A 25,152-nucleotide genomic window follows, 5' to 3' on the forward strand; every position below is an offset into this window, starting at 1 on the left:
GCCTCTTCACTGTTGACATTGAGACTGATAAACTTGGATTAGCTAACACAATATTTCTCCCATTCTTCTCTGCAGATCCTTCTCTGCAGGTCTCTCGATCCTGACTAGTCACCCAGTCACTGAAGATTGATGAGGAAAACATTTAATTGAATCCATTTTAGAATAAGGCTGTAACGTAACAAAATGTGGAAAAAGGGAAGGAGTCTGAATACTTTCCTAATGCGCTGTATAATGATGAAAAAAGAAAACTGGACACAGGAATGTTCTTGCAAAGTTCCCATAAAACGTGTCTAGAACATTACTATTGAATATTGGTAACATTATTGGTACATGGTAACCACGTTCTGGGTAAGCTCTGTTTGACATTAAGGGAATGTTCTCTTGGAAACAGTTATTGCACATCACTGGAACATTCCTATGAAAACGTTAGATATTACCCAATAACGCTTAAGCGAACGTTCAGTTGTGGGAACATTTGGGAACATTTGTTTTAAGCTAGGTAGAGAGGACATGAGTGATCAAGGAAATAATAATTGAGAAAGACCCACACCCATTCTTAATATCTGACCTCTAACTTTCACAGAGAGGCGAGAGCTAAAGGGGTGGAGCTGCGGTGGTGGCAGCCGCGTCACCACGGTGTGGGACATGACCAGTGGGCGCTGGACCATGTGGAAGTAGTTCTGTGAGTATCTCCAACCATCCTAGTAACCCCTGGTTCCTCATTCCCCAAACAATCCCCCAGGCTGTTCTCAAAACCGCCCCGTTTTTGGCTCAATCTGCCAGTCTGTCGTGTTCCTAATTTTTTGTACACTCAAGTGTAATTCATATGAAATGCTAGGAATTGCAATTCAAGCAAGCATTATACAGTGGGGCAAAAAAGTATTTAGTCAGCCATCAATTGTGCAAGTTCTCCCACTTAAAAAGATAAGAGAGGCCTGTAATTTTCATCATAGGTACACTTCAACTATGACAGACAAAATGAGAGAAAAAAAATCCAGAAAATCACATTGTAGGATTTTTAATGAATTTATTTGCAAATTATGGTGGAAAATAAGTATTTGGTCAATAACAAAAGTTTATCTCCATACTTTATTATATACCCTTTGTTGGCAATGACAGAGGTCAAACGTTTTCTGTAAGTCTTCACAAGGTTTTCACACACTGTTGCTGGTATTTTGGCCCATTCCTCCATGCAGATCTCTTCTAGAGCAGTGATGTTGTGGGGCTGTTGCTGGGCAACACAGACTTTCAACTCCCTCCAAAGATTTTCTATGGGGTTGAGATCTGGAGACTGGCTAGGTCACTCCAGGACCTTGAAATGCTTCTTACGAAGCCACTCCTTTGTTGCCCGGGCGGTGTGTTTGGGATCATTGTCATGCTGAAAGACCCAGCCACGTTTCATCTTCAATGCCCTTGCTGATGGTAGGCTTTGTTAATTTGGTCCCAGCTCTCTGCAGGTCATTCACTAGGTCCCCCCGTGTGGTTCTGGGATTTTTGCTCACCGTTCTTGTGATCATTTTGACCCCACGGAGTGAGATCTTGCATGGAGCCCCAGATCGAGGGAGATTATCAGTGGTCTTGTATGTCTTCCAATTCCTAATAATTGCTCCCACAGTTGATTTCCTCAAACCAAGCTGCTTACCTATTGCAGATTCAGTCTTCCCAGCCTGGTGCAGGTCTACAATTTTGTTTCTGGTGTCCTTTGACAGCTCTTTGGTCTTGGCCATTGTGGAGTTTGGAGTGTGACTGTTTGAGGTTGTGGACAGGTGCCTTTTATACTGATAACAAGTTCAAACAGGTGCCATTAATACAGGTAACGAGTGGAGTTACAGGTCTGTGAGAGCCAGAAATCTTGCTGACTAAATACTTATTTTCCACCATAATTTGCAAATAAATTCATTAAAAATCCTACAATGTGATTTTCTGGATTTTTTCTTCTCATTTTGTCTGTCATAGTTGAAGTGTACCTATGATGAGAATTACAGGCCTCTCTCATATTTTTAAGTGGGAGAACTTGCACAATTGGTGGCTGACTAAATACTATTTTGCCCCACTGTACATTACAATTTGTACAATATGTTACGAATTTGCTAAATGTATGATATGTTATGAATTCCCATTTTTTGTGGCTAACGTTAGCTAGGTGGTTAGGTGTCTAACGCTAAGTCTAGGCGTTAAGGTCAGTGTTAAGGTTGGGAGTTAGGTTCAAATGTGAAGGTTAGGGTTAGCGGAAGGGTTAGCTAACATGCTAAGTAGTTGCAAAGTAGCTCAAATGTAGTAAGTAGTTGCTAATTAGCTAAAATTGTCCATGATGAGATTTGAACATGCAACCTTTGGGTTGCAAGACATTCGTGTTATATGGCTACCCATCCACCCTGACCAACCACCCTACGTTAGTTTTTGCCATAAGTAACCTTCTGTCTCACGAAACCATAACAATCGTAACACATTGAGTGTCGGATTTGCTTTTGCTATGTTACGTCTAGTCTATGAGACCAGGCTGCATAAGATGCTATTGAATGTCATTAAGTGGCCAATACATTGCAAATGTTTCACATAAGTGACAGAATGTGTATGTATAGGCTTGATGCCCACAATGTTGTTCACTAAGTTGGTCCTGTCAGTGCTGGTGTCGTGAGTTGGGAAACAACAAATACCCAATATAGTACAAATATTCACTGTTTAGGTTTATATGATATCTGTCTTACGTCACGGCAAAGCACACACATACAGTACACAGTACACACAGTCCTTACATGAGCTGTCTCTGGTTTCGTTTGGCCTTGACCTGCACTCCTCCACTCCTACTCTCCCACTCCCATGGCTGGTTTTCAACATTCAACAACAGTGTCTGCTGAACAGAATAACTGTACGCGATCCTCACACTTCTCTCTTTTATTTCTGTCTCTCTGTCTCCCACCACCACCCCTCACACTCCTCTCCTCCTTTTCAATTGTTTCTTTCGTCATCCCGTGCCTCTCCTCCCTGGCCTCACAATCACGAACATGTGTGACCATACTCCTCCTTTTCCTCCTCCTCTACCTCCTCCCCTTCCAACGCTTCTTCCTCTGCCTGCGCTTATGCTTTTCTGCTACCTCATGTCTTATCATGGCTCCATCTCCTCCTTCCTCTTCCTTCCAATATCCCTTTTTCCTATTACTCCCTCTCTCGTTCTCTCTGGTGCATAATGGACGGATTGGTCCTCTCTTTCTCTTTCTCTCCTCCATTTCCATCTGTTATTGTCTATCTATCGCTCTCTCTTTCTCTCTACATCCTTGGTCCCTTTTGCTTCTCTCTCACTCCCCTATTCCTTCTTTTCTCTCTTGCTCTACCTCTCTCTGCATACTTCCTGCTCCCTCTTTCTTTCTCTACCCACCCCTCTCTCTCCCTCCTCCCTGGCCCCCTTCGCCTCCCCAGGCGGCCGGGGTTCCTGCCCCCCCAGACCTTTCTGCGAGCCTGCAGCAACCCCCTCCACCCCCTCCTCCCCTCTCGCGCTCTAACCTCTGCTCTCTCCTGTATTCTGCTCCCTGTGGCATTGCTGTAGAGTCAGGTAAGTCTTCCGCCTCTCCCCTCCTGTGATACCCCCTCACCTTTCAGCTACACCCCTGACCCTCTTTTCTGTCAGCATCTCCTTCACCTTAATCCCCCACCCCACCTCCATAGAGGCACGCTCACTATCATAACCCAGGTTCAGGCTCTTTCGAGTCCCATCCATGACACACAGACAGAGCTACAGTTCAGACAATACCGATAAATAATTTGAGGAAGCAGGTCTCTCAAAATGTAAAATATATAGCTTTTCTGAAGACCTCAATTGGTCTGCTTCATTGTTTATGTGTATTTGTGTGATATAATGCATCACTATATCAATGTCTGTTGCGCTCTTGCAGCCGTTGTGTTTTAAGTATGGCGTTTGTTTAATGTGGTTACATGTGTGCAGATCCTAGACACGTAGCACACTGTGAGGATGACACTGCCACACACAAGTTACACAGTTCAGGCACTGTAATATGGGTAACACACTTACCTCTTCATTCTAACCTGAACATCTAACATCATTATATTAATTAAACCCAACACACACTAGAATATAGAGCATAATGGCATAACTTCAGATCGTCAGGCACCACTAAAGACCTAAAACTCATCAGCCCCCATCATTATCATCAGAGTAACCTCTTCCATCGAAGTCCTTGCATGGCTTTTTAAATCCACCGTTGCAAAGCTCCCCCCGGTCCATGAACCACAACCTTCTCTGAGTTTGGAGCTCCCGCCATACAGTCCCTCGCTTTTGTTAACAAGATAAAAAGAGAGAAAACAGAAGCGGCCAGACAGACATCCCATTTTAGTTAGCAAAGCACCCCAACACACCCTCACCCCATCCCCGTTTCTGCCACCTTCCGACCTTCAACCACACCCCTCCACCACACACCTCCCGACCCCCCAGAGGCCACTGGATGCACTCCAGGCTTACTGGCACCTCCCGCTGGACAGAAGATGAAATGACAGGCTAAGCAAGAAGCGCGATCTTCAATCACAGCTTCTTTTTATGTCTAATTACCTTCTCTTTCAATGTATCTCCTCCCTCCCTCAATCCCCTGCACCTTTATTACTTTGATTTGTTTTTCCAAGTGATATGATGGCTGTTACTCAACGAACTCTGACCTCAAACACTCTCCTTCCTTAGATCCTTAGAACCGTGGTCAGAGTTAGAAAACCCCAGAATCTCGACCACATCTGTAGCTAATGTCTGTGACCGTGTCTGTAGCTCTCTAGCTAGTCTTGTGTCCTCTAGTTTTGTGTTGTTCAATGTCTTGTCCTGTTGACCTGTCTGCTTATGATACTGCCATTGAGAACATGTCAATACATACAATATTGTTAATCTATAAGATGATGGTCACATACACATTTCAATATTCAGTAAGTAATGCACATCTTTAAAAAAACAGTCCACCTTCCGCTAAATAGAATATCGTTTTTGAATGTTAGAGGTTATGTGTGAAACCCAATTGAAAATGCCAGCATGGATCTAGAAGTGTGTGAGCTTGCATATGAGAGTGTATGTGTGTACATGAAAGAGGGTGTCTGCATGAGTGAGTGTGTGGATACTGTTAATACCACTTCCTGGTCACTAATGGTCTCCCTCCTCTCTTCCTCTCTTCTTCCCACTCTCTCTCTCTCCTCTCTCTCACTGTCTTTGACTCCCTACAGCACTCGTAAACAAAACTACATGATGAACTTTGCCAGACAGACCGGCCTACGCCACTACTACAGCCGGAAGAGGCGGGCACTGCTACAACATCGTGCCTAACCTCTGAGAAGAGGATTCATCCTATGACCTGCCAATCACACATTTGACCTACCAACCAACCACATTCCTTTCTCCATATCACCCTGTTGAGTCCCACCCACCAGCAAATGGATTCCAGTCAGCCTTGGACTACACTCCCTCCCTCTCCAACCTTCCAATCCCCACTCTGCCAGACATGGGCCCATCCCATCAGTGTATGCTGTAGCCAGTCAGAAGCCTTCCCCACCCCCATATGATGGGAAGGAAGGAGACGTGACGGAGCAACAAAGGCAACCATTTTGTTGGCTTTTCATGAACTTTCGGGTTTCTAGTTGTTTTCTAATCGTTGCTGTACATGGTTATTATGATATGATGATTCCCTGTTCCAGTTGCGATATGATGATACCCCCTGGCTTTCCCTGTCACCCCATCCTACCCATCTCCTAGTCCTACTACTACCACACTGTGAAGTTATTCCGAGAAATCAGTAATGACCAGGGAGCATAGAGTTGGAGAGAGCACACTGTCACAGAAGTGATAATGGCAAAGATGGGGAGTGAGCCCCCTTTCCAACTCTATGCCATGGAGCTGGGCTAGCTGGATGCTTCCAAGATCAACGGAGCCGCAGGGAGGAAAATTCCTCTGCTTCGCGCCAGTACCTGAGGAGGAGGATGATGATGATGGAGATGAGGATCATAACAGTGATAAGGATGCTAAAAAAAGTACTGTGTTCTTGCTGTTCTGTTCAGTGTGTCTGTGTTATTTTTGTGATGGTTTGACTGTTGTGTTCCATTCATTCGTTTTTTACTAATTCGTATCGTGCTATTTTTGATTGGATTAGTTTTTTCTTGTTTCCATCTTCTCAGAGGCAGACGGAAGGAAGGAACAAATCGCAAAAGGGGGGAATAAAAGACAGAAAATAGAATATAAAAAAGAAAATAAATTTAAGACTGAACAATTATTTATTTTATTTTATTATTTTTATATATGTTGGTTCCCGAAAATACAGATATTTATGGTAGGCGGTTCTCCACGTAACCTATTTAAAGATGCACTATGCGTGAAATCTGTATGTTATTTTCTAGTGTTAAGTTATCCAGCCTCTCTCAAGGCCATCGGGCTGCAACCCTCCCCCCCCCCCCCCCCCATTCTCTTGTGCTGTTACCCGCATCCCTCTCATTCTCTCTGCTAAATTCTGCTCCCTGGAGATGAGGCTCCATCAGTGTTGTTTCTTGAAGTCGAATGTGTAATGTGGACCCTCTCCCAGCCCTATCTCTCAGTGTAACTCCAGTATAGCAGTCTCCTGTAGATACAGTATATGTATATCCACTATGGGGAGACCCAGCAGCCTTATAAAAGGGAAATAAAGAACTGTCCAAACCTCAGATAGCTGCTTGGTACAGTTTGTGAGTGTGTTAATAGATTATAAAACAACTTTTTACCCACATAACGTCAAAAGGAGACACCACTACGGGTACCGAAATAACTGCAACACTGTGTCCGGCTCTAAAGTAATGATGGTTTCCACTAGTTACCACAGCCACAAAGTTGGCTATACAAATTGGCTATATCATAAAAAGTCAACAGCAACTATAATCACAGCAGGTGTAGCTCATGGTGTAGATCAGGGTTCCCAAATGTTTATTTGTTGGACCTAAGAAATGAGTTTTCAGATCCTCAAAAGTTTCAACAGCTGCACCATCGAGAGCATCCTGACTGTTTGCATCACTGCCTGGTATGGCAACTGCTCGGCCTCCGCCCACAAGGCACGACAGAGGGTAGTGCGTACGGCCCAGTACATCACGAGGGCAAAGCTTCCTGCCATCCAGGACCTCTATACCAGGCGGCATCAGAGGAAGGCCCTAAAAATTGTCAAAGACCCCAGCCACCCTAGTCATATGGCTTCTCTCTGCTAACGCACGGCAAGCAGTATCGGAGCGCCAAGTCTAGGTCCAAGAGACATCTAAACAGCTTCTACCCCCAAGCCATAAGACTCCTGAACATCAAATCAAATGGCTACCCAGACTATTTGCATTGCCCTCCCTCTTTTACACCGCTGCTACTCTCTGTTGTTATCATCTATGCATAGTCACTTTAATAACTCTACCTACATGTACATATTACCTCAACTAACCGGTGCCTCCGCACATTGACTTTGTACCGGTACCCCCTTGTATATAGTCTCGCTATTGTTATTTTACTGCTGCTCTTTAATGTCATATTACTTTTATGTTCTTATATTTATTTGTACTGCATTGTTGGTTAGGGGCTCGTAAGTATGCAATTCACTCTTTTAAAAATTTTTTTATTTCACCTTTATTTAACCAGGTAGGCAAGTTGAGAACAAGTTCTCATTTACAATTGCGACCTGGCCAATATAAAGCAAAGCAGTTCGACACATACAACAACACAGAGTTACACATGGAGTAAAACAAACATACAGTCAAAAATACAGTAGAAAAAAAAGTCTAAATACAATGTGAGCAGATGAGGTGAGATAAGGGAGGTAAAGGCAAAAAAGGCCATGGTGGCGAAGTAAATACAATATAGCAGTGGTGGGCCGTCAGGGCCTTCTCTGCTGGCCTAAACATCATCAGAATATAATAAAAATATATATATTTTCCCACAAATATGTATTAAATTATTCCCCAGTTATACTCTTCATTTCATAGCTTCCCTCTTGGTTGCACTGCTTCCAGCCCCAGGTTGAGATTTGGAGGGCTGGTCTTTATGTTAGATCTTTTATCCAATCATATTCAGCCATCATGTGTTGCCAGGGGTCTAAAATCTGCCCTCAGGCCTTCAGAATCAACAGTGCGGGCGCTTGGAGCTTAAAGTGAATGGAAATGAAAATTTAGTGTCAACCAATCAGCTTTAGAGTTGGCTATTGTACGCCTGCTGGCTGGCTTCAGTGTTACACAGGAGCCAGCTAGCAGGCGTAGTGCGTGCACATCTTTTGATTGGATTACCAATATTGAGAGGCAGGTCCTATATGGGCAGGTCTATGCAGAACCTCAGAACTAGGAAACTGAATTTGATAAAAAAATTAATTTGCGTACTACTAAGCTGTTTTTTCAACCCACAATGGCGGAAGGAGGAGAAGATATTGATTTGGTCGAGGATATAATTATAACGCCATTCTCAAGACAAACTTTTCAAGAAAAGTTAGACATTGTCAGGAGAGGTCGCCCGACGCTACAAAGCCTGTCACAGGCGGGAAAGGGGTCCGTTCGCCACTTTCAAAGTTCCAACTACGAGCGCTATCAATTACTCACAGGCTCCGAGAAGCACTGCAAACTGTACTGCTGGGTATCCCTATTATTTGCAAGTGATCGATTTGGTGTTTGGAGCCACACTGGCTTTGCAAACTTGAGTTGTCTAACCAAGGCAGCAACGAGATACCAAAGTACGGCTGGGCACTTACAAGCAATGGTGCTTTTGAAAACTTTTGGGGACACCCGAGTGGATCTACAGCCAGCTCAACGAACAAGCGCGCAGGGCAACGGGAGCTGCACAATGAAAAGGTATTGTACTCTTCCCCTGCAATTCTCTGAATAAAAATGTAAATTTCAAGGTGACGCAACGCCTGGTTATACTGCGTTTCTGTCTAAATGTATAGTGTCTAGAGCCATGGCATCATAATGATGGTAATAAGAGGTGGATTAATTTGGGTGGGACTGTGTAGGACCTCAATGAAGGCCCAGGCCCCAGGCCCACGGCACGCCACTGCAATATAGCAAGTAAAACACTGGAATGGTAGATTTGCAGTGGAAGAATGTGCAAAGTAGAGATAGAAATAATGGGGTGTAAAGGAGCTAAATAAATAAATACAGTAGGGGAAGGTAGTTGTTTGGGCTAAATTATAGATGGGCTATGTACAGGTGCAGTAATCTGTGAGCTGCTCTGACAGCTGGTACTTAAATCCTGTGAGGGAGATAAGTGTTTCCAGTTTCAGAGATTTTTGTAGTTCGTTCCAGTCAACTGGAAGGAGAGGCAGCCAAAGGAAGAATTGGTTCTGGGGGTGACCAGAGAGATATACAGTGGGGCAAAAAAGTATTTAGTCAGCCACCAATTGTGCAAGTTCTCCCACTTAAAAAGATGAGAGAGGCCTGTAATTTTCATCATAGGTACACTTCAACTATGACAGACAAAATGAGAAGAAACAAATCCAGAAAATCACATTGTATGATTTTAAATTTATTTATCTGCAAATTATGGTGGAAAATCCTAACAATCCATAATTTTGCACGCTCAATTTTTCAGTTTTTGATTTGTTAAAAAAGTTTGAAATATCCAATAAATGTTGTTCCACTTCATGATTGTGTCCCACTTGTTGTTGATTCTTCACAAAAAAATACAGTTTTATATCTTAATGTTTGAAGCCTGAAATGTGGCAAAAGGTCGCAAAGTTCAAGGGGGCCGAATACTTTCGCAAGGCACTGTAGCCTACTAAATACAATTTATTTTTGCAGCCTATCTTAGATATTGGGAATTGTTTATTTAATGTTTAATTCAACAATTGTATTATGTAAATATAATTGAATGTGGCCTGTTAAACTCTTCCAAAGTTCACCAGGCAGAATGTGCAGACTGAAGGTGATCGTGATGAATTTAGGAGGAGTGTTTACACTTTCTCCAGGAGTGGCATTTGATATAAATGTTTGGATGCTTACTCCAGCCCATGAACTTGGACTTGGTTATGCAGCTCTAAAGAATATAAGCAAAGGGATTTGTCAGAGACATGGCAGGAGAATGACAGGCAAATAAATGGAGAGAGTGGCCCATTATTGTCAGGTGACTTGATATGTATAAACAATATTTATTTCCTTGCTCCAGCAAAAGTATTCAAAGTTAATTAAACAGAGTGATAGGAAAACATAACTATACAATGAGACTGTCACATAGGCCTACAGTGTCATAGCTACATGTCTAAACAAAAGACTCTGCTATGCAAGTAACTACGTATTTCAATAGAACGTTTTGATGTCACTGCGACAGCTGTTGATAGCCAGAGCGAATTTACCAGCTACGTCTATCTACTCCAATATCTGAGCACTCTCGTCTGAGTGTGCCAGAGCACAGAATAACTGACAAAATTATGAATGCTCCACACCCGTTAAAAATGGTCGGTGTCGGTAAATGCTGGTAAAAAAAGTAATTAAATTGTTGCCAGCTGCACAGTTACAGTCACCAATGCTCTGGATAACATAAAAACAGCCCAAACAGCTCTGCTATGGCGAGTAAAATGGTCAGAGTGAGCTGTTCTCTCATTTGTTAGCCAGTTAGCTTAGGCGCTTGACTGATGTTGTTAGGTCAGACGGCTTCCGTCTGGTCACTCTACCATAAAAGCCTGATTGGTGGAGTACTGTAGAGATGGTTGTCCTTCTGGAAGGTTCTCCCATCTTCACAGAGGAACTCTAGAGCTATGTCCGAGTGACCATCAGGTTCTTGGTCACCTCCCTGACCAAGACCCATCTCCCCCGATTGCTCAGTTTGGCTGGTCGGCCAGCTCTCGGAAAAGTCTTGGTACTTCCAAACTTCCAAACTTCTTCTGTGTTCTTGGGGAACTTCAATGTTGCAGAAATTCTGTTGCCCTTCCCCAGATCTGTGCCTCAACACAATCCTGTCTCGGAGCTATACTGACAATTCCTTTGACCTCATGTCTTGGTTTTTGCTCTGACATGCACTGTCAACAGTGTGCAGCTTTCCAAATCATGTCCAATCATGAATTTACCACAGTTATAGAAACATCTCAAGGATGATCAATTGGAAACAGGATGCACCTGAGCTCAATTTTGAGTCTCATAGCAAAGGTTCTGAAAACTTATGTAAATAAGGTATCTGTTTTTTAATTCATTTGCAAAAATGTCTAGTGCTGCAGTGATGTGACTCTACAACAGCACCCTCGATTTAGAGGCGGCTTATGGTAGAGAAATGAGCATTCAATTTACTGGCAACAGCACTGATGGACATTCCTTCAGTCAGCATGCCAATTTCACAATTTCTGTGGCATTGTGTTGTGTGGCATTGTGTTATGCTGTTTAATCAGCTTCAGGTGGATGGGTTATATTGGCAAAGGAGAAATGCTCACTAAGAGGGTTGTAAAACACATTTCTGCACAAAATTTGAATGAAATATGCTTTTTGTGCATATGGAACATTTCTGGGATCTTTTATTTAAGCCCATGAAACATGGGACCAACACTTTACATGTTCCGTTTATATTTTTTTCAGTATAGTTTATACCTATTTCATGTCAATGCAAAAAGAGTCACACTATTATGTTAGATAGTTGAACCTCTATACTCACTTGTTGGGGTGATAGCACAGTTATGGAGTTTGTCATTATTGAGGCTCCTTCCTGCTAATATTGCTGTGAGGAGATTTTTTTCATCAGAACTCCTTTTTCCTGATTTAAATTATAGTTATTTTAACACCTCTATATTTCTCTTCTATTAACATTCTAGTAACACCTTCCTCTCATCATTCCAGTAACACCTTCCTCTCAATCAGGGCGCTAGGTAGCCTAGTGGTTAGAGTGTTGGGTCAGTAACCAAAAGGTTGCTAGATTAAATCCCTGAGTTGACAAGGTACAAATCTGCCATTCTGCCCCTGCAGAAGGCAGTTAACCCACTATTTCTAGGCTTTCATTGTAAATAAGAACGTGCTCTTAACTGACTTGCCTAGTTAAATAAAGTTAAAAAATGTTTTATCTCACCCTGGTTTGACCACGAGCCACTGGGAGCAACTGACATACAGAAGAGTGCGCTTTAATTCTAAAGAGAATAGGAGGGTGATTATCTCAATGCAGGTTGTGCATCCCCTCCCTGGCTCCTGCACACACAGAGACCGTAAATGCTGTTGTAACTGTTTTCTTTGACTCCTCTCTCTTTTCCCTTTGTTTGGATTTGTGCTGAGAGAGAACAGAGAGAGAGCGCTGGCCACTTTGGTTTGAATAGAGCTCAGACTGGAGCTGGAGCATGACGTCACACACCCTGCCTCTCAGGTTTCAGCAGCATTTTTACTCCAGGCTGCAACCACACCACGTGGTACGTGGGCAGGGAGCAAGGCACCAGGCATCTTGACAGCTGTGTCGCTTTACTTCCTCACGAGCTCTGTGCCATCGTAGTGCTCTTCACAGGAGACGCTTCCTAGCAACGAACTATCTTTCCACTTGTTATATTTTTTCCTTGAACTCTTCTACACTGCTGTTTCATGCTAGTTCATTATGTAATAGCGATTTTGATGTTGTCATTTTCACGCATTGGCAGTGGTGGAAAAAGTATCAAATTGTCATACTTGATGAAAGTAAAGATACCTTAATATAAAATTACTAAAAGTGAAGGTCACCCAGTAAATAGTAAAATACTATTTGAGTGAAAGTTTAAAAGTATTTGGTTATAGATAAACTTAAGTATCGAACGTAAAAGTTAAAGTATTAGTCATTTCAAAAGCCTTATATTAAGCAATATAAGGCATTTATATTATTATTTTTTATTTACGGATCGCCAGGGGCACACTCCAACACAGACATCATTTACAAATTAAGCATTTGTGTTTAGTTAGTCCGCCGGATCAGAGGGGGAAGGGATGACCAGTGATGTTCTCTTGATAAGTGTGTGAATTGGACCATTTTCTGTCCTGTATTCAAACTGTAACGATTACATTTGGGTGTCAGGGAAAATGTATGGATTAAAAAGTACATTCTTTTATCTAGGAATGTGGTGAAGTAGAAGTTGTTAAAAATATAAATAGTAAAGTAAAGTACAGATACCCCCCCTAAAAAAAACGATGTTTTCTCTCTGTCTAAAGGCGAATATAAGAAAACACTCCAGACCTCTGCAGGTTTGAAAACCTGTTATCTTTGTTTGCGTAGAGTATGCATTATGTTTTGTCGATGTGTTGAATGTTGTTCTCTTGATGTCAGTTGCAAAATGTGTTTAGTTCATTGGTGAATGGCTGTGACTGTTGCTTCTACATTTTGTTTGTATTTTATTACATAGGGATGTCATTATTGTGTCTCAAATGCAAATTAGCAAAGCTGTTATTGCTGTGCCATTTTCAAAATGTTCGACCTACAGTATATTGATGGATAGAGCATATGTTTTCAAGAGCTCTTGGAATACAGGGAAAAGTTTTTCCAGACTGCATTCCAAAGCTTTATGACCTAATCATGATTTATTTTGTTTTTCTCTGTGAAAAGCAGGAAGTTGTCTGTTATTTACTGTCAATTTGGCCATAATTGCAGCATTCGTTTCCCACCCACTCTCTCTATCTATGCCTCAGATCAATGACCTGAAAATTACTTCTCTAATAGTATGGCTGCACCCTCTGTCAATTCAATTCAAGGGGCTTTATTGGCATGGGAAACATATGTAACCATTGCCAAAGCAAGTGAAATAGATAATAAACAAAAGTGAAATAAACAATAAAAATCAACAGTAAACGTGACACTCACAGAAGTTCCAAAATAATAAAGACATTTCAAATGTCAGTTTTGGCCAAAAGTTTTGAGAATGATACAAATATAAATTTTCACAAAGTTTGCTGCTTCAGTGTCTTTAGATAATTTAGTCAGATACTGAAGTATAATTACAAGCGTTTCATAAGTGTCAAAGGCATTTATTGACAATTACATGAAGTTGATGCAAAGAGTCAATATTTGCAGTGTTGACCCTTCTTTTTCAAGACCTCTGCAATCCACCCTGTTTTTGTTTGTCCTCTTTAAGGATTGACCACATTGTTCTCAATGAGATTAAGGTCTGGGGAGTTTTCTGGCCATGGATCCAAAATATCGATGTTTTGTTCCCCGAGCAACTTAGTTATCACTTTTGCCTTATGTCAAGGTTCTCCATCAAGCTGGAAAATGCATTGTTTGTCACCAAACTGTTCCTGGATGGTTGGGAGAAGTTGCTCTCGGAGGATGTGTTGGTATCATTCTTTACTCATGGCTGTATTCTTAGGCAAAATTGTGAGTGAGCCAACTCCCTTGGCTGAGAAGCAACCCCACACATGAATAGTCTCAGGACGCTTTACTGTTGGCACGACACAGGACTGATGGTAGCGCTCACCTTGTCTTCTCCGGACAAGCCTTTATATGGATGCCCGAACAATCGGAAAGGGGATTCATCAGAGAAAATACCCCAGTCCTCAGCAGTCCAATCCCTGTACCCTTTGCAGAAATCAGTCTGTTCCCGACATTTTCCCTGGAGAGAAGTGGCTTCTTTGTTGCCCTTCTTGACACCAGGCCATCCTCCAAAAGTCTTCGCCTCTCTGTGCGTGCAGATGCACTCACACCTTCCTGCTGCCATTCCTGAGCAAGCTCTGTACTGGTGGTGCCCCAATACTGAATACTGAACCCAATACTGAATCAACTTTAGGTGACGGTCCTGGCGCTTGCTGGACTTTCTTGGGCGCCCTGAAGCCTTCTTCAAAACAATTGAACCGCTCTCCTTGAAGTTCTTGATGATCCGATAAATGGTTGATTTAGGTGCAATCTTACTGGCAGCAATATCCTTGCCTGTGAAGCCCTTTTTGTGCAAAGCAATGATGAAGGCATGTGTTTCTTGTAAGTTAACCATGATTGACAGAGGAAGAACAATGATTCCAAGGACTTTGCAATTAATTGCAATTCATCTGATCACTCTTCATAACATTCTGGAGTATATGCAAATTGCCATCATACAAACTGAGGCAGCAGATTTTGTGAAAATTAATATTTGTGTTATTCTCAACTTTTGGCCACGACTGTACAGTGTTGTAATAACGTGAAAATGGTTAAAATTAAAGTACAAAATAGAACATAAATAAACATAAATATGGGTTGTATTTACAATGTTGTTTGTTCTTCACTGGTTGTCCTTTTCTTGTGGCAGCACGTCACAAATCTTGCTTCTGTGATGGCACACTGTGGTATTTCCCCCAGTAGATATGGGAGTTTATCAAACTTTAAAAAATAAAACTCATTGTGGAGCTGTGTAATCTGAGGGAAATATGTGTCTCTAATATGGTCATATATTTGGCAGGAGATTCAGAAGTGCAGCTCAATTTTCACCTCATGTTATGGGCAGTGTGCACATACGGCAGCCTTTCTCAATAACAAGGCTATGCTCACTGAATCTGTACATAGTCAAAGCTTTCCTTACGTTTGAGTCAGTCACAGTGGTCAGGTATTCTGCCACTGAGTACTCTCTGTTTAGGGCCAAATAGCATTATTTGCTCTGTTTTTTGTGAATTCTTTCCAATGTGTCAATTAATTATCTTTTTGTTTTCTCATGATTTGGTTGGGTCTAATTTTGTTGCTGTCCTGGGGCTCTGTGCGGTCTGTTTGTGAACAGAGCACCAGGACCAGCTTGCTTCGGGGACTCTTCTCCAGGTTCATCTCTCTTAAGGTCTTTATTATGGAAGGTTTGGGAGTCGCTTCAGCAAACAATGGCTAGTGGGAAGGTTGCCCGCTTTTTCTGTGGCAAAACCAACTAGGCTCGTAATTTAACAATTTTGCTCATATTTGCATATGGCATACAAGTTTGTTATTAAGGCACATGAATGTTCACATGTTCCAGAAGGCATTTCTGCCAAGGTTTACGTTCAAATGGCTCTCCTGTGAAGAAGTGATACGCAACATGTGCATCGTTTCCTGAAATGAGTCACATATATGTTTACGTGAATATTCATGGTTGGGTGTCGTGACACAGTGGATGCTATGCCCAAATGTAAAGCAAGTCCTGTGCTAAGAATGTTAAACTCTGTGGTAACGTTAACGTTACAGCCATTAACCTCTCTAGGGTATGTGGGACGCTAGTGTCCCATCTGGTCAACATCCAGTGAGGTTGCAGAGCGCCAAATTTAATTACAGAAATTTACAGAATTTTTTTTTACAGAAAAAGAAAACAAAACATATTTTACATAGGTTTAAAGATTAACTTCTTGTTAAACCAACCACAGTGTCATATTTATAAAATGCGTTTTGGCAAAAGCATACCTAGCCCAGAACATACGTAGCCCAGAACATAGCCCAGTTGACAAATTATTACAAACGCTAACCAGCCAAGCAGAGGCTTTACAAAACTCAGAAATAGAGATCAATTTAATCCCTTACCTTTGATGATCTTCATATGGTGGCAATCAGAAGACATTAATTTACTCAATAAATGTTCCTTTTGTTCGATGAAGTCTCTTTGTATCCAAAAACGCGCTAACAAAACAGAGGTTTTCTTCAGTAATCCACAGGCTCAAACTCAGTCAAAACAATCAGACAAAAAATCCAAATTGTATCCGTAAAGTTCATAGAAACATGTCAAACGATATTTATATTCAAACCTCAGGTTGTTTTTTTTTGCCTAAATGATCTATAATATTTCAACAGGACAATAACGTTGTCAATATAAAAGGTAAACAAGAAATGCACATGCGCCTGAAAAAACTCTGTGTCACGTTAGGGTCCACTCGTTCAGACTGGTCTTACTCCCTCATTTATAAGAATACAAGCCTGAAACAATTTCTAAAGACTGTTGACATCTAGTGTAAGGCAAAGGAACTGCAAATGGAGTCCTAAGTCAATGGCTACTGTAATGGCATTGAATAGAAAACTACAAAACCAACCAACTAGCTCTGTCAATCCTTGGGATGTCCCTACTCTAAACCCTAACACTTACCTTAACCATTTTAAATGTCAATGGTGTAGGGATGTCCCAAGGATCCCGAATAGCAAGGACCGTTCACTGAGGAAGTGCTTGCGGCGAGAGGCAGCGCTGTGGCAAGGGTGAATTTGTGATGGATGTTTTTCCTTTCAAGTGACTACCAGAAATTCACTGGCCATATCCCTGGAATCGATAAAACATGGCTAAATACCAAAACATTAAGAACATGTCCTATGTTGTTGTTTTTCAGGCAGCTCAGTCTTCAGAGCTTAAGCCCAGGCATCATAGGAACATTTTTAGATATTGCATCCATCTGTCAATATTCATATTTTGGGATATTTTGCACTTCCATACTTTCATAAAATGTACAAATATATTGGCAATAATGTAAACTATTTCTCAGGACCCTGTCTTTCAAAGATACTTTGTAAAAATTCAAATAACTTCACAGATCCTCATTGTAAAAGGTTTCCCATGCTTGTTCAATGAACCATAAACAATTAATGAACATGCACCTGTGGAATGGCTGTTAAGACATTAAGGCAATTAAGGTCACAGTTTTGAAAACTTAGGACACTGGAGAGGCCTTTCTACTGACTCTGGAAAAACACCAAAAGAAAGATGCCCAGGGTCACTGCTCATCTGCGTGAACGTGCCTTAGGCATGCTGCAAGGAGGCATGAGGAGTGCAGATGTGGCCAGGGCAAGAAATTGCAATGTGAGACGCCTAAGACAGCGCCACAGGGAGGCAGGACGGACAGCTGATCGTCCTCGCAGTGGCAGCCATGTGTAACAGCACCTGCACATGATTGGTACATACGAACATCACACTTGCAGGACAGGTACAGGATGGCAACAACAACTGCCCGAGATACACCAGGAACGCACAATCCCTCCATCAGTGCTCAGACTGTCTGCAATAAGCTGAGAGAGGCTGGACTGAGGGCTTGTAGGTCTGTTGTAAGGCAGGTCCTCACCTGACATCACCGCAAACATCAAACATGGTCTGGGGCGGTGTGTCACAGTATCATTGGACTGAGCTTGTTGTCATTGCAGGCAATCTCAACGCTGTGCGTTACAGGGAAGACATCCTCCTCCCTCATGTGGTACCCTTCCTGCAGGCTCATCCTGACCAGATCCTCCAGCATGGCAATTAGAAGTCGACCAATTAATCGGAATGGCCTATTAATTAGGTGTCACGCCCTGGTCGAAGTATTTTGTGTTTATCTTCATGTATTGGGTCAGGCCAGGGTTTTTGTATGTGGTGTGTATATATTGGGATTGTAGCTAGTTGGGTGATCTAGCAAAGTCTATGGCTGTCTGGAGTGGTTCTCAATCAGAGGCAGGTGTTTATCGTTGTCTCTGATTGGGAACCATATTTAGGCAGCCATCTGCTTTGGGTATTTTGTGGGTTATTGTCTATGTGATGTTGCATGTTTGCACTCAGTTTTGATAGTGGTCACGGTTGTCTTATTATTTTGCAAAAGGACTCATCCGGGATTTGAACCCGGGACCTCTATCACCCTACGCTAGTATCATACCCCTAGACCAATGAGCCCTTGTTGCTTTCTGCAGCAATGACAGTGAAGATATCAATTGACTTGTCCACGGTGCTTGGAACGATTGAACATCATGTGAGTGTTTTGTGCTATACTTGTGAGCATAAGTCTTCCAAACTGCTGACCAGGCTCAGTTCAAATCTTCTGTAGTTCATCTGCTGTGTCTTTCACATTCTGTCTTCAGTTGCGACAGCAAACTGGTGACGAGTGACGAATGAATGAAGAGCCAAATGAGATCAATTAATTCTTTAAAAGAGAAACTGAAACTAAGACTTCAAAAAGAATGGAACAAATTTATTTTGAGTCAAATGACGCAAAGGTACGTGAATCAAAGTAAATGAAAAATACTTATTTTCCACCATAATTTGCAAATAAATTCATTAAAATCCTACAATGTGATTTTCTGGATTTATTTTTCTCATTTTGTCTGTCATAGTTGAAGTGTACCTATGATGAAAATACAGGCCTCTCATCTTTTTAAGTGGGAGAACTTGCACAATTGGTGGCTGACTAAATACTTTTTTGCCCCACTGTATGTACAGTACCAGTCAAAAGATTGGACACCTACTCATTCAAGGGTTTTTCTTTAGTTTTACTATTTTCTACATTGTAGAAAAAAAGATGGCAGAGTGAAGGAAAAGCAGCCAACAAGTGCTCAGCATATGTGGGAACTCTTAAGATTATTGGAAAAGCATTGCAGGTAAAGCTGGTTGAGAGAATGCCAAGAGTGTGCAAAGCTGTCTTCACGGCAAAGGGTACATACTTTGAAGAATCTCAAATATAAATTATATTTGGATTTGTTAACTTTTTTGGTTACTTCTTCCATATGTGTTATTTCATAGTTTTGCTGTCTTCACTATTATTTGACAATGTAGAAAATAGTAAACATAAAGAAAAACCTTTGAATGAGTAGGTGTGTCCAAACATTTGACTGGTACTGTACATGTAGGTAGAGGTAAAGTGACTATGCATAGATAACAAACAGAGTGTAGCAGCAGCTACAGCAGCTAGTACGGGTAGCCATTTGATAAACTGTGCCGTAGTCTTATGGCTAGGGGGTTCAAGCTGTTTAGAAGCCTTTTGGACCTAGACTTGGTGCACTGGTACCGCTTGCCGTGCGGTAGTAGAGAGAACATTCTGTGACTAGGGTGGCTGGAGTCTTTGGTAATTTTTAGGGCCTTCCTCTGACACTGCCTGGTATAGATGTCCTGGATGTACTGGGCCGTACACACTACCTTCTGTAGATCTGAGGACCCATGCCAAATCTTTTCAGTCTCCTGAGGGTGAACAGGCATTGTCGTGCCCTCTTCACAGCCACAACTGTCAGTAAGAGTGTCCATCATTGAGTCTTTGAATGAAGAGATGGAGATAAAACTGTCCAATTTGAGTGTTTTTTTGCAGCTCGTTCCAGTCGCTAGCTGCAGTGAACTGAAAAGAATAGCGACGCAGGGATGTGTGTGCTTTGGGGACCTTTAACAGAATGTGACTGGCAGAACAGGTGTTCTATGTGGAAGATGAGGGCTGCAGTAGGAGAGGATCTGCAGAGAAGAATGGGAGAAACTCCCCAAATGCAGATGTGCCAAGCTTGTAGCGTCATACCCAAGGAGACTTGATGCTGTAATTAATACCAAAGGTGCTTCAACAAAGTACTGAGTAAAGGGTCTGAATACTTAAGTAAATGTGATATCAGTTTTTATTTGTGATAAGTTTGCAAAAATGTCTAATAACCTGATTTTAAAAATTTGTATTAATTCCATTATTTTACTTTTTAGATTTGCTTGTGTTAGAAATTACTGCACAGTTGGAGCTAGGAACATAATCATTTTGCTACACCCACAATAGCATCTGTTAAATATGTGTATGTGATCAATAAGATTTGATTTGATTCACGGCCCCTGGGGCAAAATAAGTTTGCCACCCCTGACGTAAAGTCTATCAGGCCATTATCATTGTGTAATTGAAAGACACTCTGTCACCAGATTCTCAGGGATGTGCATCGGCCTTCAGTTTGACCCTCTCCTCATTGTCAAAGTTGTATTCACCTTGCTTATGATACCTGATATAACAATGGATAAATACTGTAAATATGTGCCATTCGTGGACAGGACAGGTGCACAGAGTTGGTGATCCTCAAACCTTCTCAAAGACAGAAACAGACACTAAGGCACACTGACCTGATGGCCATTACAATGGTCATGACTGTCAGATACAGAAAGGATACCCTTATGATGTATTTTGCATCATATTATGCTGCGTTTTGCATCATACAGGGATGATTTCTGTATTTTGAACATTACATATCTTGAAAACTTGATCACTGACGAGCAAAACAAATCGGGACTATGCCAACAATGCACAAATTAAACAAATAACAAAAGATCATTTTTAGGGTGGATTTTTTCTTTAAGCACAGGCAGCATAGAAATAGCACACATAGAACAGATCTACTGCTTTTTATACTTGCTTTCAATGAGAATGACCCAAAAAGTAACATATTGCAGTATTTTTTTTTTTACTCCGCTGTCAAGAGGGGGGCCGCTAAAATGTTTTGCTCTGACTGCATGAGTAGGTATGGATGTCATTACACAGACCCAAGAGCCACTGCGGCCCCTCATGATGAGTTCAGATTTTTTTTGTGGCCCCCACCCCATCAAAGTTGCCCATCCCTGGTCTAGAGGGTTTATTGCATGTGTTAACTTCATGCAGGAGAGAGGAAGCCGTTGTCACGCCCTGACCTGAGTATTCTTTGTTTTCTTTATATATTTTGGTTAGGTCAGGGTGTGACATGGGTGATGTATGTGTTTTGTACTGTCTATGGGTTTTGTAGGTTTATGTGGTTGTTTACCATCTAGGTGTTTATTTATGTCTATGGTTGCCTAGATTGGTTCTCAATTAGAGGCAGCTGTTTATCGTTGTCTCTGATTGGGAACCATATTTAGGCAGCCATCTGCTTTGGGTATTTTGTGGGTTATTGTCTATGTGATGTTGCATGTTTGCACTCAGTTTTGATAGTCTTATTATTTTGTCTTTCATTAAAAATATGTATTCACATCACCCTGCGCTTATGTCTCCTCACTACGACGATTGTGACAGAATAACCCACCAACAATGGACCAGTCACATCACGGTTACAATGTTTAATGTTTCCAACATGAATGTATTGTAATGTGCAGAACAATGCCGGTCCAGTGGTTAAAGCTTGGAGAACTTTCCGGTTCATCAGCCCCATCACCTACATGTGTGGGGGATCCCAGGTATATGTCTTCGTAACTAATATACATTGTCAGTCATTTGATCTTGATGGAAACGTGTCACAGCAATTGCTGAAGTGGTTTTGTTGATGTTTATCTCAACAGCAGATGGTGAAGATGCACCACGTGAGTAGGGTGAGAGGCCTGGAGACTCAACTGGTGTGGGCCATCTCCAAGGAGACAGCCAGGCTTAGTCCAGAGGGCATCCCCTTACTATGCCACCAAAGTGCAGTCCATCACTTGGATCCAGGTAAGATGTAAATACTACTGAAATAGTATTAGATTTTTTTGTCACTTATTCCATTTGGCCTTAACATGTATTCTCTCTCTGTCAGCGTGTGGCTGACAGGGTGACCAACTATGCATCTCTCCTCCGCCACGAGACGTCTGTGGACGTGACGCTTGGCTGCTACCAGGTAAATAAACGATTTCCTATGTATATAGGCTAGACATTACTGGGCATTTTTGCATTAGATTTGGTGTTTTCTAATAACGTGTGTGTGTGTGTGCAGCAGACTGATATCTCAGTGGAAAGGACCCCGAAAATGATTTTTAACCATTTTCAGAAAAAAGTGATTTTTTTTTTCGGGACTTAAATACGGTGACCCCGGACATGCCGAATTTGCGACATTCTGGAAAGGACCCCGAAAATGATTTTTAACCATTTTCAAAAAAAAGTGATTTAAAAAAAAAAAAAAATCGGGACTTAAATACGGTGACCCCGGACATGCCGAATTTGCGACATTCTGGAAAGGACCCCGAAAATGATTTTTAACCATTTTCAAAAAGTGTTTTTTTTTTTTTTTTCGGGACTTAAATACGGTGACCCCGGACATGCCGAATTTGCGACATTCTGGAAAGGACCCAAAAAATAATTTTTAACCATTTTCACAAAAAGTGATTTTTAAATTTATTTTTCGGGACTTAAAAGCGGTGACCCCGGACATGCGAATTTGCGACATTCTGGAAAGGACCCAAAAATAATTTTTAACCATTTTCACACAAAAAAGTGATTTTTTTAATACATTTTTCGGGACTTAAAACGGTGACCCCGGACATGCCGAATTTGCGACATTCTGGAAAGGACCCCAAAAATAATTTTTAACCATTTTCACAAAAAGTGATTTTTAAATTTATTTTTCGGGACTTAAAAACGGTGACCCCGGACATGCCGAATTTGCGACATTCTGAAAGGACCCAAAAATAATTTTATCCATTTTCACAAAAAGTGATTTTTAAAATTTATTTTTTCGGGACTTAAAAACGGTGACCCCGGACATGCCGAATTTGCGACATTCTGGAAAGGACCCCAAAAATAATTTTTAACCATTTTCACAAAAAAGTGATTTTTTAAATTTATTTTTTCACAAAAAAGTTATTTTTTAAATTTATTTTTTCGTGACATAAAAACGGTGACCCCGGACATGCCGAATTTGCGACATTCTGGAAAGGACCCCAAAAATAATTTTTAACCATTTTCACAAAAAAGTTATTTTTTAAAAAAATTTTTTCACAAAAAAGTGATTTTTTTAAATTTATTTTTTCACAAAAAAGTGATTTTTTAAATTTATTTTTTCACAAAAAAGTGATTTTTTAAATTCATTTTTTTCGTGACTTAAAAACGGTTAACACGGACATGCCGAATTTGCAACATTCTGGAAAGGACCCCAAAAATAATTTTTAACCATTTTCACAAAAAAGTGATTTTTTTTATTTATTTTTTCGGGACTTAAAAACGGTGACCCCGGACATGCCGAATTTGCGACATTCTGGAAAGGAGCCCAAAAATATTTTTTAACCATTTTCACAAAAAGTGATTTCACAAAAAAGTTTTTTAAATTAATTTTTCGTGACAAAAAGTGACCCCGGACATGCCGATTTTTCTGGAAAGGACCCCAAAAATTTTTTAACCATTTTCACAAAAAGTGATTTTTTTATTTATTTTTCGGGACATAAAAACGGTGACCCCGGACATGCCAAATTTGCGACATTCTGGAAAGGACCCCAAAAATAATTTTTAACCATTTTCACAAAAAAGTGATTTTTAACATTTATTTTTTCGGGACTTAAAAACGGTGACTCCGGACATGCCGAATTTGCGACATTCTGGAAAGCACCCAAAAAATAATTTTTAACCATTTTCACAAAAAAGTGATTTTTTAAATTTATTTTTTCACAAAAAAGTGATTTTTTAAATTTATTTTTTCACAAAAAAGTGATTTTTTTTATTTATTTTTTCACAAAATAGTGATTTTTTTTATTTATTTTTTCGGGACTTAAAAACGGTGACCCCGGACATGCCGAATTTGCGACAGTCTGGAAAGCACCCAAAAAATAATTTTTAACCATTTTCACAAAAAAGTGATTTTTTAAATTTATTTTTTCACAAAAAAGTGATTTTTTTAAATTTATTTTTTTCGTGACTTAAAAAACGGTTAACCCGGACATGCCGAATTTGCGACATTCCGGAAAGGACCCCAAAAATCATTTTTAACCATTTTCACAAAAAAGTGATTTTTTAAATTTATTTTTTCACAAAAAAGTGATTTTAAAAATAAAAAAATTTCGTGACTTAAAAACGGTTAACCCGGACATGCCGAATTTGCGACATTCCGGAAAGGACCCCAAAAATAATTTTTAACCATTTTCACAAAAAAGTGATTTTTTAATTAATTTTTTCGGGACTTAAAAACGGTGACCGGACATGCCGAATTTGCGACATTCTGGAAAGGACCCCAAAAATAATTTTTAACCATTTTCACAAAAAAAGTGGTTTTATTTTTTTATTTTTTCGGGACTTAAAAACGGTGACCGGACATGCCGAATCTGCGACATTCTGGAAAGGACCCCAAAAATTATTTTTAACCATTTTCACAAAAAAGTGATTTTTTAAATTTATTTTTTCACAAAAAAGTGATTTTTTTTTATTTATTTTTTCACAAAAAAGTGATTTTTTTATTTATTTTTTCGTGACTTAAAAACGGTGACCCCGGACATGCCGAATTTGCGACATTCTGGAAAGGACCCCAAAAATAATTTTTAACCATTTTCACAAAAAAGTGATTTTTTTTAATTTATTTTTTCGTGACTTAAAAACGGTGACCCCGGACATGCCGAATTTGCGACTTTCTGGAAAGGACCCCAAAAATAATTTTTAACCATTTTCACAAAAAAGTGATTTTTTAAATTTATTTATTCACAAAATAGTGATTTTTTTATTTTATTTTTTCGGGACTTAAAAACGGTGACCCCGGACATGCCGAATTTGCGACATTCTGGAAAGGACCCCAAAAATAATTTTTAACCATTTTCACAAAAAAGTGATTTTTTTTATTTATTTTTTCGGGACTTAAAAACGGTGACTCCGGACATGCCGAATTTGCGACATTCTGGAAAGCACCCAAAAAATAATTTT

General features: G+C 40.6%; 1 long non-coding RNA gene across 1 annotated transcript; it reads left to right on the top strand.

Moving 5' to 3' along the window:
• Positions 1 to 6: 6 nt before the first annotated feature.
• Positions 7 to 6,675, top strand: LOC135568832 (uncharacterized). The gene is made up of 2 exons (XR_010462745.1): positions 7 to 682; positions 5,212 to 6,675. It is a non-coding gene; the product is annotated as an uncharacterized LOC135568832 (long non-coding RNA).
• Positions 6,676 to 25,152: the final 18,477 nt, after the last annotated feature.

This window comes from Oncorhynchus nerka, unplaced genomic scaffold (assembly GCF_034236695.1).
Source record: "Oncorhynchus nerka isolate Pitt River unplaced genomic scaffold, Oner_Uvic_2.0 unplaced_scaffold_12___fragment_6___debris, whole genome shotgun sequence".
Taxonomy (NCBI): Eukaryota; Metazoa; Chordata; class Actinopteri; order Salmoniformes; family Salmonidae; genus Oncorhynchus; species Oncorhynchus nerka.